This window comes from Lycorma delicatula, chromosome 8 (genome assembly GCF_047948215.1).
Source record: "Lycorma delicatula isolate Av1 chromosome 8, ASM4794821v1, whole genome shotgun sequence".
NCBI lineage: Eukaryota > Metazoa > Arthropoda > Insecta > Hemiptera > Fulgoridae > Lycorma > Lycorma delicatula.
The window spans coordinates 121,176,937-121,192,789 of NC_134462.1; the positions used below are offsets into that span (position 1 = coordinate 121,176,937).

The following is a 15,853-nucleotide window of genomic DNA, read 5'->3' on the forward strand; positions in this document are numbered from 1 at the left end:
GAAAGTAGACACAAAATAAAGACACAAATAAAAATACACGTTACCCAAATAATTGTGCGTTTGTGTTTTCTTCTAGTTATTATTATAATTAACGATTAGTAGATTAACCTGTTTAAAGACATATAAGCTTTCCAAATTAATGTTTAGTTGAAATAATTCAGGATATGTTATTCCTTATGGTTATTCCAATACGTTATTTATTTCAGTAATATTTGGATTTCTAAGAAGTTCCGGTTACTCAAAAATTAAATTATTAAATTTAATCGCCGAGTAATGATAAATTTAAAACCGATAATACTAGTAATATCATATACATATATATTTATAATTAGTAATATAATATAACCTCATTATAATAAATATAATATATTTTTTTGTATAGTAAGAAGCTGGTTTTTCCGAATATCTTTATAACAATTAGCATCGTTTACGTTCTTAAAGATTATTGTGTTGTTTTAGTTACATGTTATTAGAAGCAGAGTGTTTCAAAACAAGTATTTATAAATTAGTTTTATTAAAAAAAACTTACGTAGTTCTGCGCTAGAAGTCAGACTTTTCGTTTCCGACGCCCTCATTTTTTCGCAGTCAGAAACGCACTGATTTTCAGAGTACAACCCACTACATATGTTCGATTGTTAACGTATGTAATATCATTTCATTATTATCATTTCATTATTATCATTTTTCTTTAAAAGAATTTTCGATTCTTTTAAAGAAAAATTTAGATAATAAATATAACTTAAATATAATAACTTTTTTATTTTTTAATCTAACTCGATTTTAAAAATGCATAAAAAATATTTTTTTCTCTTTGCACTTAACTAATTTGGGCGTTATTAAAATATAACAATCGATTATAAATAATCATCATTGAAACAGATTTCATTTATTAGTCGTTTTCCATAAGCTAAATAAAAAAAATATTCTAAAGTAATAAAAAAACATTCATTTTTATGTTGCAGATTGATTGATATTTATTTTTTATAAAAGTGATTAAACGTTTTTGATTTCAAAACCGAATTTAAAAGGAAAGATCAGACTTTATAAAAAAAATAATAAATATAAAAAGATCAAAATTGTAAACCAAATCGATAAAATTAAAATAATTAACCGCTCAAAAGAGATATTACAACCGTTTGTGAAGCGGAATTACTCCCAAATTCCAATTTTTAAATTAAATATTAGCCTCCTGCGCAGACGATATACATTAGCAACTCTCACAAAAAGATGCATAACCGTAATTATCTTATAAACAGCGACCAAAGGAAGTGTGCGTATTCTATTTTATTACCGGATTCTTAATTGTCTTTTCCTCTTTTCCTTAACTGTCAAGTGTTTCTTAAAGCATTATTAAGAAAGATTTAAAGAATTACATTTCTATTATCAAAATCTGTTATTAATTTAGAATTCTCATTAAAAAAAAATACGCGTTAAGTATATGTAAAAGGCAGTAGATATACAATAATAGATAATAAACAATGTTTAAGCGTTGCATATAATAAAAAAAAAAGAAAAATTTGTTAAAAAATTCTTCCCGGCCCGATTTCATTTAGTAACAGTGAACAAGACAGAAATAATACAATTCTTATGATTATTCGTTGTTTAATAAATGAAATCGGGCCGGTAAGAGTTCTGTAACAATTTTTTTCTTTTCTTGCTTATAAGATGGAACGTATAAAATTGTTTTTATCTATTGTATATTTATTGTTTATTAAATATATTTAATATATATTTTTTCTTAACAAAATTCTAGATTAATAACAAATTTTTATAATAGAAATGTAGTGTCTTACCTTTTCCGATATCTGTATCATTTTGTTAAAAACAGTTTTATTTATATTACAGAAATTTTTGTTTTTTGATCGGAAGAAAGAATATCTTTTTTCTTTTTTTTTGTCTAACCTCCGGGTTCACCATTAGGCATTGCAGTGAAATTAATTGCAAAGAAATGATATCTGTGAGACCCTTTTACCGTACGGTTTACAATTCCTCTGTAATTTTTTTTGTATTTATTATAATTTATCAAGTTTGAATTCTTTTGTTTCTAACTTCTGAGTAGATTATGTGCGAAAGGCTTCGTTAATTTTCCTAATTAGCGATAAAAAAAATTTCTTTAGTACTGTAAAATGTTGTTTCATTTTTCAACTAAATTTCCTTTTAAATCGATGTACCTTTTTCGGCAATATTGAAGCTTTGTAATAACTTAACAATATGGTTTATTCAAACCTCCAAAATATATGTTTATTTAACCAAAAAAAAAAAAAAACAATTGTTTGATGCCACCTCTCTACCCAATTTTTACCCATTATCTTTAATTTCTGTTATATCATGAATACATGTTTTATCGACGTTTATGAATCGACTTAGAAATTCATTTTGAGTTCGTATAAACAGTTTTAAACTACACGTTTAAACGCTAAAATATTGCGTTATTTTATTCATCGTGAGCAAACACGACACGCTTCTTGTCAAGTGTTTTTTAATATGCATTTTCATTTATGATTTTACGTACGTGTAAATTTGAGATGTTTACAATATCACGCTTCGTAATTAAAGGGTAATTGAAAACGGAAATCGTACATTTTTTTATACGACTTTTATGTAGTTATTCTTCTTTGACGTCCAGTGAGCCAATCGTGTTTTTGTCTTCATACGACCAAAACAAAAGATAAATGATTTCAGCGGTATGCGATTAATAAAAAAAATTATTAATTTGTTTTACGATGATTTCAGTCGTTAACACTTTCAGAAATAAACATTTAATCGCTGCACGATATTCATTTATTTCCATTAAAAAGAAATTAAAAATTGTTTATTTTAATGGCTTTGACGAATAAACTGATCGATTGAATCTCATAAAATTTTGACGGGAATCATGTAACGGTTGACAGTTGTCAACAACTATCGTATCAATTATTCATTAGTGCTGCCATCTGTTGCGATCCCGGCTAATTATCAAACGCCTCTCGTATATACAACGCATCGTTTTCCACTGAAACGGGTACATTTATTTTTTATTTTACAACAAACATTCCATCCTATTCTTGTAATGGTTTGGCGCGTGTAAAATATATTAATTATAAAAGAGTAACGATCATATTTGCTCTTTTTCTTAGTTAAAATGGTGTTCGTTGTACAGTCAGTGGTGACCGATTTGAAGGTATCATTTGTGTCGATGAATATCGCCTGGATTCTGAGGTTTTGTATGATGTTATAAAATAATATTTCAGCTTATTAAAGAAAAAAATGGGAAACCACTTCATTTTTCACTTTCCTTATAAAAGCCGATCACAGGTTATTTGTTAATCTTGGGCAGGGGTACGCTCGTAAATTTTCCAGTACGGAACATTTGATTTTGTATTATAGCAGACCGGAAGAATTCGTACCGCAGCAACAGGCGGCTGGTTACGCGATAATAATATGAAAAATGCACAATCATTACAATATTTACATCGATAAGAACCAAAACTTATTTTTTTCGTGTCAGACGTCTAAATTATTTTTCGTGAATTAGATTTTTAGCGATTTTTTTTGTCACCGTTTGCCTACGGATATCCGAAAGGAACGACCATTTTGTTTAACCTTTATATTTAATTTATTTATCGGCTTTAAATTAAAACAGAATTTTATGTGAAAGGAGACTTTTTATTTCTCCAAAAATGTAGTACCGGAACGATGTTCCGTCATACCAGTGCATCCCTAATCTCAGGAATAATCTGCTATTTTCATAAGTGACTTGTGTATTGTATCAGGTCTCTACAACGACTAGATTATGATTCTTAGAATTTATATAATTCTTTTCTCGTAATCCGATAAGAATTTTATATATATATATATATATATATATATATATTCGTTGAAATTTACGTTTAACATATCCATATTATTATAAAGGTTTTTAAAACTATTAAAAACATTTATTTAGTTTTGTATTAGTAAAAGAATAATTTACATTCAGTTTTATTATAGTAATTGCTGTATTTAATTTATTTGAATTGCAGAATTTTATTTTAACATTTAGCTTTCTCTTCATCATCAACAATAAAAGGTGTTAAAATCCTTGTATAGTATTGTGTTCAGCAGTTATATAAAGTGGCCGTTATTTTATAAACATTTTCTTTTATATACTATATACATAGGCGACTTTGAAAACACCGATACAGAACGTGTTGTCTTACCTTAAATAGATAATAAATGTAAAAGCAGTCGGGCTAATATAATACTTTTTAAGTGTTGTGTTTAATGCCTAATGGTTTATTTGGTTTTTTTATACTCTTCATTGTATACTATCTTATCTTAATATCTATGCTTTCGTTTTATTTGCGTGGTTTAATACCGGTTATATGAATTCAAATAAACAGATAGCGACTAAAACTTAACATTTAATGGAAAAAGTAGATAATGATGTTACTTAATATGTCCGATATTTGCTTATAGTTTACAGTATAATCCATTTCACAATCATACGACTGAGGAGGGGTTTACATTTAGCTCTTTTATTGAAAATACCCTTACAGCTTTATTTTTTCGTTTTTTTTTTGTGGCCAATTATGAACCGCATCCAAGACTCCATATTCGTGCGTTTTCTCTTAATTTCTAACATTCTAACCGGTTATGACTAACAGGAGTCGGTATTTATTCCGCGATTAATTTTTATCCCATCACATTATCTTTTTGAATTGAAAAGATTCTGTTTTCCCTAAATGTGTGTTTCGTTATGACTGTCTACAAGTTCTAGGGGTAGATTCTGAATGTGAAGGGATTGACGGACAGGAAGATCGCTTCTCTTACGGACAGTTTTACGTAGAAAGTAAGCTCGTTTAATTCTGGTCATTTCCACCGGCTGAAAGGAAAATCGCCAATATAGTTTACAAAAAAAAACCCAAATTGATTTTTTGTAGTGTTTTAGGAATATTTTTAGTGTTTTGTATGGAATTTTATTTTTAGCTTTAAAGGAAATCTGATTTATTGTAAATTTTTAAGTTTGTTGTAGAGTTGCCGTAAAAGTTTACTGTAAAAAAAAAGTTTTAATTACGAAAATATTTTTCTCCTAAAAGAATCCATCGTCCGCGAATCCTAAACGTCGTTAGTCAACAAAGTCAGAAATTTGCTAACATTCCGCTGATAAAGACGGTCACTAGAAGCAATTTACAAGACCAAAATCTCTACCGAAGTAAATAGACCGGTTTGCAAATATGCCCGCTATAAAATTATGAATTATAACAATTTTTAAAAAATTTAATTTTTCTTTTGAAAATTTATATTACGTACAGATCTAAAATTCACATGAGTGATGTCCCTGGCAGCAGTAAGTTTAAAAGAAAATCTGTTTATTGTAATTTTTTTAATTTATTGTAGAGTTGCTGTAAAACTTTAATATAAAGAAATTTTTATTTCTATTTTCTGTAAGATCAGTAAAGTTGCGTAAAAATAAAAAGTTTGAATAAACAGAAATATATAGCCTAACTTAATTTTGCTTCACTATGCAAAATTTCTGATTTCCATAACCCTACCCTTTTTTAATTAATGAATCTATCCGTGAACTTATTTTAGCTATTTTTTATATCCGTAGGCCCTATAAATTTGTATTTATTTATTTCCAACTTATAACTTTGGTTAGCGTTTCAAATCTTTTTTCTTTTTCTTCCAATTTACACAGAGATATTTTGAGGTAGATAATTTCTAAAAATATATGTATATGACCGATAGATAAGGTTAAATCTTTTTTTTTTTTGTCAACTTATCTCCTCTCCCATTATCTCTCTTTAACACCCCCTCCAGTTCTTTGTTATTTCCTTTTTTTCTTATTTTACATTTTTTATTTTTTTATATATCCAGCGATAACTTGATTCGTACGTTGTAAACGTTTGCTTCATTTTTTTAAATTTAATCTTCTTCGTTCTTATTACTAGCTTTTATTAAAGATCGTTTTCGGTGAAAATATATTTTGCTTTGTACTTCGTACATTTATTCTAAAATATCTGACATCCCGTACTTACAATACGGATTCAGTTGAATGATTTTTTTTTAGTTCTGATGGATATTTCCACCGATAAAACAATTTCAAGGATCGATTAAATTGTTTCTTTAAAGGCGACTTTATGTTTGGAAGAAAACCAATTTTTATTGTAATATTTATTTTAAAAAATCAATGAAAAAATTATTTATCAGTTTACGCTTTTATCATTGTACCCTGCGGGTAAGGATTTTTGTCTTGTATGGCGGTTCTTCCGAGGGTAGAGCGTCCTATTTTATCGTTATCCTCGATTTATTTCTCCTAATTTTGATTTCTATCCGGGTAAGTTGGATAACGCTTGATCAATATTAACGAAGTGGATTTGTAGAGCCTGGGCGTCCTGGTGTGGCTGCTGCCTTTCTGTGTTTCGAGGTCCATGTTTCAAAATAAGATAAATAAAGCTTAACCTTGTCAGGCCTTCTAAAGTAAAATAAACAATTTTTAATATCGTTTTCCTTACCTACTGCAAGGATATATTCTCTTCTACCTCTTGCCTTTATTCATTTCAAATAGACGGTAATCCGATTAAATATTGTTGCAAACGAAAGGAATAAATATCAGTTCTTGTGTATTTCATTAACGATAATTTGGTTTTCTTTTAAATGCTGGAAAGGCTTCGTAAATTTTTAACGGTATGTTAGTCTAGAATAATAGTATATTCGATTAGATTATTCGTTTTTGCTCCAGAAACTTTACTTTTGTAGGTAACGTTTTATTTTTTTGTTTCTTTGTTTTCTATTACGTTTTACGTCGGTAAATATTATTTTAATGATATGCAAGCCGTTAGGTATTTAAGCGAGCGGGGAAACGTTGTGTAAGCACGTAGTATTAGTAATGAAAGTCAGTTGTGTTATCGGGTATTACAAAAGGGATAAAGTGCCAAGAGTAGCCTAACCGGTGGGAAGTGTAAGATAGCACACTAAACGGTGTGAACAAGGAATTGTTATTGGCCTACCCCCGCTCGATAACCGGGATCTCCTGTCGTCCAAACATTGTACTCGGAGGTTCTCTCTCTGCGGAACAGTTATGCAAAGCGGTCGGGTAACAACAGACAACTTTAATGTCTATTGTCAACAACATACAACCTTTCCCTCCTTGCCGGCTATCGGTGAAAACATTATCTATTCTCTTCAGTTAGGTATACAAATACGTCAGTTTTATAGCTTTACCGCCACCTGTTAAATACCGTTTTGTTATTCGTTGATAAAATCAAAATTAATTTAAATAATTAGTTTATTCTTTTTGAATTATTTTTTTAAACCGAAAAATTAGAATTTTTAACTAAAATCAATAGGATGTTAATTTTTGTGATATCACCCTTTGTTATAGCTAGTTTTGGAAATGGCCTTTTAACAAAATTAGTTTTTGACAAATACGGTTGTTAATTAAATAAGTAGATTGTTAAAATCCACCAAAGTTTTACATTGGATAACTCTACCAAAGTAGCGATAAATTAAGCCGACATGTGTTATCTAAAAAATAAATAAATAATTTTTATTATTAAAACGAGAAAAAAGAAAATAATATGGTTTCAAAGAGCGGATTACATATATCGGAAATGATTTTTTTATGAATGATTCATTCATACTAATTTATTTATTTATATGGTTTTTTCATTAAGTGATTTTCTCAAAAGAAGTTTTCAGTTTTTTTTTCTTGTATGTGATTTTTTTTTTTGTATGGGATTTTTTTTTTAGCGTACACTTATTTCATGTTACTATTTAATGTATTTTACAGGGGAAATTAAAGAAAATCAGTCGAAAAATTTAAGATGAAAATTGTACATGTTATATAAAGAGGAAACGTTTGTTTGTATGTTAGCAAATATCTCAAGAACCGCTAAACTAATCGCTACCAAATTTTAACAGTAGCGGAAGGTGGTAAACTGGTGTTTTTTGCGTCTAATAACATGGCTAGAGGTCGTTTTATGAAAGTCTTGGAATACTGGTCCAAGAAGGAGGCGGCACCACCAACTGCTGTTTTTTTTTTTTTTTTTTTTTACACTTGGTTGAGGTTTCTACGCCCAAGGTGGACGTGCCCAGAGACCCTAAAACGGCTGTTGTTTTTGTCCGTCGAGATGGCATCAGCTGCGCCGACCTCCTCAAATAGGTCAAAGGAGGAATCGGCAAGGACATGGCTAAGGACATACTATCTGTCCGCAGGGGTCGTGCCGAGTCCTTGGAAATTAGCATTCCAGATGTTGACTCGAAACACGAGGATGTGAAGAAGAGATCCCAGGTTCAAGGAGTTCAGGTTACAGACCAAAATGGGAACTTCAGATTGCAATCTATTTGCGTCAAGGACATGAGTCTTGACACAACTCAAGAGTTGGAACAAGCTGTTTGGTGGGAGGTGGGTGATGGAGTCCTCATACGAGTCTCCCCATTAAGACCAGCTCACGGCAATACGTTGAGAGCCAATGTCCGATTCTCGCACAGAGAGGCGATGCGGCTTGCTGAAAAATCTCGTGTGAAGATTGGCTGGCACTCTAGTAGATGATGAAAATGTCTGCCGAAGCATTTACATCGGTGGCATTCCAACCGAGGCCTGGCTGATGACTGTGAGATGTAATCAGTTAGAGGATCTTAAGATGACCTCCGGTAAAGCCCCTCAGGACTCGGAACAGAGGGGGTGGTGTGCGACCGGTAACGTTACAAGGTTCTTCCCCCTACGTGGTTGGGATGGCACTGTATTAGGTTGGAGCTAATGAGTGAGCAGAACAAATGCCACAGTTATTGGAGTGTTGGTCACAAGAGAGAGACTTGTCTTGGCCAAGACAGATCTACGCTCTGTTTCAACTGTGGGGGTGGATGCCTTGACTGTGATGATTTGGGCCATCGCACCGGGGGCAGAAGCTGTAAACATCAGACATCATGCTAAGAGTGCTGTTGTCTAATGCAAATAGATGCTCGCTCTCCCATGATCTGATTGGACATCGCAAGGAGTCGCCCTTCCGACTTGGCGCACCTCCAAAGGCTAGCTCTCGCTGTTTAGTTTCGACCAAGGTCTTCTCTACTCAGTTCGAAGCTGAGGCTTCGACAGGAGTTTTTGTACAAGCCACCGGTGCACAAGAATGCTCCACTATCCTCGGGTAGACGCCCGAGACCTCCTTCACGGAAAACCGGGATCTTGGCGGTGACCTGCCGATCGACCTTCTCGCCTTGAAGGGGTTACCGGCCACCAAGTCCTTGGCCAGCCCGACCAAGTCGTCCAAGCAATCTCCCCCGGATTGCTGTATAAACCCTAAAAGAATAAAGCACCGACAGAAACGCCAGGCACTACGTTTACAGTCTGAATGAAAATACCACCTAACACAATACAAGTGAGGGTCAACAATCTCTTTCTCGAGCAAGGCCGTCCGTTCTCGAACAACCTGCTCGAGAAGTCAAAAGGTAAAAGCTCCTATGTAGACCACCGGCGAAGCGCTAAATCGCTTGCCGAACCTGCCAGAGGAAAGTAATACACGCACAATTACAATTTACTAATCAATAACCCAAATAAGTGAAAACATAATGTGTCATTGTGACAAATAAATAGATTTTATAAGACAAATAAAGATTTTATTTATTGGAATAATTTTCTTAACATATGATGTAAGATAATTGAATTATATGGGTCTACTAATCGTATACATTTAATAAAAGTGACTGTACCGCTCTTTATAAGACTATATTTTTCTTAGTACAATATAAACATAATTAGTGTTGCACCATTATCAAGAAGAAACAGTTTAATGTGTTGGGTAATATAAATTAGTTTATTTTAACCGCGCTACTCTTTTCCAATTATCGATAATAAACTATTTATTACTCATTTTTATTTCGATAATTTAAATAATTTAATAAGATTTTTGTTCAATGTTTCATCATGATTAAGCGGTAAATTTATTTATTAGCTATTGTAATGATGTGTTTTAAGGAATTATATATAAATTAATAAATAAATATTATGCCCAATAGCATTAAGAATAGTAACTTTTTTATTTGGTTGAATTTTAGATCTCCATTACATTTTTTTTTGTATTCATTTTATGTGCTGGTATTTATAAATTTGTGAAATTTCAAAGTAAATAAACAAAATAAAAGCAACTTTAAATGTATATTTGTTTGGGTATAATAAATATTAGTTTGAAAGGAAGGTATATAGGCGTACAAACGGTTTGTAAGTGTATTTGTCAGAGAAGTACGGATAAAATGAATTATGTTTTACATCGGTATGGTCTTGGAATAGAGTGGGTTGTGTGTTGTAGGCTCTGTATATATATATATGTAACCTCATATTCATCTCCAACTAGTTGTCTCGTTGTTGTAGATGTAACTGGGATACGGTGTGTGCGCTGTATGCCCGTCTATTCGGCCGGCCAGTCGTCGGTCCTAACCGGTCGGCCGGCTAGTGGTTGTAGCAGATTTATGCCTGCAACAGTGGCGTGGACACAGGAGATAACGTTATCGAGTCTATATTAATTTCCTTACGTATCGAGATACGTAGGACAATAGACTCCAACACTAGTATAATTCATCTCTCGACTGTTCTGCTACCCACGATTCTTCTTCTTCTTCCTCTTTGCGTCTCGCTTACTCTTTAAAACCCACCTATCTCTCTGTCTTTTTCTCTTTCCCTTTTACCCTCTTTCGCTTCATCGTCTACTAACTTAACCGTAATTAATAAACTAGTATCATCAGCGTTTCCTCTTTTGTTTTATAGCATTTCCCACTGATTTTATGCTTGTACCGTACCCCGAATATATAATGTATAATAAAAAAAGGATTCCTTTAAACATAAATTTTAACCGTGTAATATACCTTCTACCCTACCGGTAATGTTTTAAAAAGAAATTTGTCGATGTTTTTTTCATTCTTTTTTTTTTTTTTGATAGATGTACCTTTACTTTTATATTTATCCATTATCATAAATAATTTGTTTTGTTTTATTACTTATTTATTTAACTCTCTTTCTGTTTATCATATCGTCTTTCTTTTTACTAATAATTGTTTAAAATTTTATATATATATTTTATTACTCGTGTTACTAATTATTTTTTTTATTTGGTCTAAAACCAAAATAAAACTTTTTAAAATATATGTATATTTTACTTCTAAAAAGAATATTCTTAACACTGTCTCTTTCAGAATTATGTAATACGACTTGAGTAATGCGACTGAATGTCTTATATATTATTAACAATATTTTCTCGTCTTTCCACATTTTAACTGTATATAGTGTTGCGTATTTAGGAAATGTAGCATTTCAATTCCTATAGAGTAGAGTTGATTTAAATTTTTTTTAATGAATTTCGAAAAAAATTTGGAAATCGCTACTTCTACCGCTCCGCGGCGGAGCGGTAGCGTCTCGGCTTTTCATCCAGAAGTCACGAGTTCGAATCCCGTTCAGAGATGGCATTTTTCATAGGCTGCAAATTTCCATTTCCATTTCCCACGCACAAGCTTCAACCTTAATGCGGTAATATCATCGTGCAAAAAAAGTTGTTTGAATGGACACAATTTTTTCGCCCGCTCTACCGGACGTAAATGTTAACCGATTGTGACGATACTTGGTGGGGTGATGTAAACCTGTTGGAAATAGAGTAAAGCGTTCGGTTTACAAGAAACGGAGTTAACGCCAAAAAACTGGGCTTTCAAATATTTTATTTGCACTTTATTTAAATTACGGCCTTAAATCGGTGGTAACTCAAGTACGACTCGACTAATTTTCATCAAATTTTCACACCCACAACTTAAGATGTACCACTAAAACATATCTATATTTCAATTAAATTTATCGATTAGTTTTGGAGACTATCGACTCACAAAATTTTATTCATAGGCATATATATATTTATATGTATAAAAGGAAACTCCAATTTAAGTGAATGGTATTTTTGTACTCCTCATATCTCAAAACTGTAAAGAATTTATTTTCATCCCTCCCCATTCATACTATGCGACCGAAAGTAATATACCGTACTTTTCTTCGAAAAGTCAGTAAAAAGAGAAGGCAATCGCATAAAAAAAAGTTACTTTCGCCGTAGTACTTTAGTTTCGCAGTAATCCAAAATTCTATCTGGTATAAAGGAAAGGGGTTAGTGTCCAAAAAATCAGTCATGAAGTTTCAGTCGTTACGAACGCGTGGTACTAATTATCAAATACAAAAAGAATAATTAGCAAAAATACAAAAAGCAATATTATTTTCACAAATCATTACAGCAGTGCATCGTAATTTTTTTTCTTAACCAAAACCGGAAACCCATCCTTCTTACGCACTTACTGCGATAGAGTTTTTTTTCTTAATCCGCAAAATAAAAATTTGTTAAGTTAAACTGGATTTTTAAAAATAATCATATTACTAATGAAGTTGGTATTGTATGAAATATAAATTAATTGTTAAAAATTATTCATCTGTAGTTGATTAATTTAACAAAAATAACCTTTATCGGATTATACTAGAAACAGACTTATATGTATATATATATAACTAAAATTATTGTTCTTATGTATATATATAACAACAATAATAACTTTAGTCTATTAGACTAGCCTTAATTAAGAGTTACGAAATTGTTCGTAAGTATTGTATTCGACCAGATAAATATACTTTATCGGCTGTACCGGGAGTGAGTTTGTTATTAAAAAATAAATAATAATAGAATTCATATAACATATATCTCTGAGCAATCTTTACCTTTCTGTTAGTATTTAAAAAATTTTTAAATATTCTATCTAATAAAATTATAATTATTAATCGTGTAATTTTTACATCGCCGGTATATTTTAATATAAATTCATATTTACTGTCGGAACAGTAGGCGGAATTTTATATTTTAAGTTAAAGAAAAAAATTGTAATATTATAAGGTGTATAATTTAATAAAGCGTGTTTTGGTAAGCGTATTGAAAAAGGAACTGAACAAGGTGAACCGGAGTTTCAAATGCAAATACGAACGCATACGGAAAAGCACAATATGTAATTATAGTGTGCTTAGCATAAAACACGGATTGTATGTTAACTGTTCATTGTGTTTATCTAGGGGTAATCCAGAATAGTCGTTATTTGTTATTCTAGCTTATTTAAGCTTATGTTACTATAATACTACATTCTCTATTGACTGCTTGTACGGCCTACGGACTGTTTTATATGACAGTTACACCCGTCGTTGTAGGTATTGAAATTAATACCTAAAGGAATTTTATTTTTATTTTTTATTTTTTTCCTTTGCAAAGAACTAATTAACAGATGTAGTCTTATTTACTTATCTCCCTTGTTTGTTAAAAAACTAGCACCAATTCTGCCGTCGTTTTTCGGTTTTTTTTTTTAATAAAAGTTTGCACCTTAGCCCTCTATTAAAATATAACGATTAATTTCACATTGACAAATTATTTATTACTTATTTAAAATATAAATTAATCGAGTTGTAGATTTTTTATTTCGATTAATAAATGCGTAAATTATTCTAACAACCTTAAAGGTAAGATACTTTTACCGTAGCTATGACATAATTCGTTTTATCTACCGCTGTTTTATAACGATTGAATTACGCGGCTGGAACCTCTATCATAATGAGGGTCATTATGAAACAGATTTTCATTACATACAGCTGTTCGTCCGATCAGCCTACTCTTTTTAACCGCTGACCGATCAGAATCGGATTTCGTTTAATGTATCGACTGTTTTTTCCTTCGATTTTAATTCGATTTAATAGTTAGCAAACAGAGGATAATTTGAAAATACACCGATAGATAACTAAGATTTTCACTTTTATCCTTTTGTTAATTATACCAGATTCTTAGGAAGAAATTTCTTTAACGCCGATGGATATTAAAGAAAAGACAAAATGTAGCCGCAGAAACGTATTGTTTAATGAATTAAAAAAAAAGATGTTCCGTAAACAATGCTATCGTTTTTTAAATCACAAATCCCAAATTTTACTCGGCCGTAGAAAAAATACGGTACGCAATTCTCTATAGTGATGGCCATTAATGCACTCTTACGAAGTTTACGACATTCACCGAGGATCGTGTCGTACCTTACTTCGGACGCTTCCGTTAATGGCTATCGTTATAGACTCGTTGCATAATGTACGTGCAAAAGGATTTTTCATTGTAATTATAACTCTCCGTTAAAGCTCATCAGGGCTTGGAAGGGGGCGGTGGTGTGGCCACTGGAATGGTCACAAGGCGGGTGTCTTCCTCTACGGGGGTCGGGATGTAATTAAAATTATGAAAACTATTTCTCCACAACGAATTCTATTTATACTTTTTCTGCTCCAGTTACTCTGCGGGTCGGGTCACGATTTTTCTGTCGTTGTTCCTACTCGATACAGGTACTAAACGGTATCGGGTACAAGGTACTTGGTTCTCTTAAGAAAAGAAATGCTCGCTGGATGAAATGAAAAGTAGTTATTATACCCTGCATTCGCACTCGTGTATTATTGGTTATCGTTACAGGTTCGTTGCGTAACGTATTATTTGAACATCGAATACAATATTTTGTACTTTTTGAAAAATAATTTTTAATTAACCCCTTATTATAAAGTTGAAACTCATATATTTTCTCATCAGGGAAAAAATGACAAACAACAAAAGTTGTGGTTTGTAATACTTTATTCAAGGACAAAACCCGTTAACGTTTTATTTACATTATCTTGTTGCTGTGACGCATATAAAATAATTAAGATACAGTACGGATTGCTTTCTTTAAAAGTAATGATATTCATTGTACGACTAGTATAGATTTAAGTAGATAGCTTTTATTGGTATATTGTTCGCTAATCTTTCAGTGTCTTTGGTATAGCGAAACGGTGTATTCGATTCGCTAATGTATAACCATTCCTCACTTTCGATAATAAACCTGACAAGGATGTTTGTTATACGTGAAAATCGCATTTCACATCGGGCAAATTTTCTTGTTTCTATTACTTTTATATTTATTTATTTTTTTATAAAAAGATTCCTTGCAGTTAAACAGTTAAGTAAGAATTGCCTGTTTGCAAATTTATTTCACGATATTCTGTTTTTGTTGCTATAAGTCCGATTTCTATCGCATTTTGTTTTAATTTATAAGGGCAACTGCAGATTTTTTTAGTTTCGTTATTATGAATTAGCCTTAGAACGGTTGAACCGATTTTAATTCAACTATGGTTTTTGTGTTAATCGAGAATTACCAAAAATTTTATGTTGTTGTTCACCCGCTCGTTAGTATACGACAGTTTTTTTTTATAATTTTTTACCGTATAGAGTATTCTGTCTGAACAATTTAATTAACAGAGGTAAAACTAAAGAAGGCCATTATTTTATTTTGTGTGTGGACTCGGATCCTGTCTTCGGGAAAAACCATTTTTTTTTTTGTGGTAATCTCATCAAAAAGTATATAATGAATGTTCAAAACCTCTGGGAATGATGTAGTAACTTTTCAACTGACAAAGATAGAAATTTTGTTATAATGTTTAATAGCGTAAAAAAATTCAGTGATTGGAATAGTGTAGATAATTCACCGGTTAAACCTAATTTTCCTTTCAGGAAAACCAACTCGATAAAAAAATTAATATAAAATCCCAACTCATTTTCTAGGATAAATGATGATATTTTTACCAATATAACATGGCACGGTTACCGCCCGAAAAGTCCTGCATTACTAAACTAAGTTGTTTTTTGTTTTTTTTAAGTTGGGTTCATTTCCTTTATTTACTACGGTATTTTCTATCGCTTAGATTTGTTGATATAAAAACTTATGCTGATAACCGGGTAAGATTTTACGTACTTATTTTATTAAGTCGCTGTCTTCCAGTGTTAAAATAAAATATAGGTAAGGTAAGGTAGATCTAAAATCATGATTTTACACGGTT

At 31.5% G+C, this 15,853-nt stretch overlaps 1 protein-coding gene across 1 annotated transcript in view; it reads left to right on the plus strand.

Moving 5' to 3' along the window:
- Positions 1 to 15,853, plus strand: part of Ddr (discoidin domain-containing receptor 2) — a 597,456-nt gene that overhangs the window by 155,175 nt on the left and 426,428 nt on the right. The gene's annotated exons all lie outside the window — the stretch shown is intronic.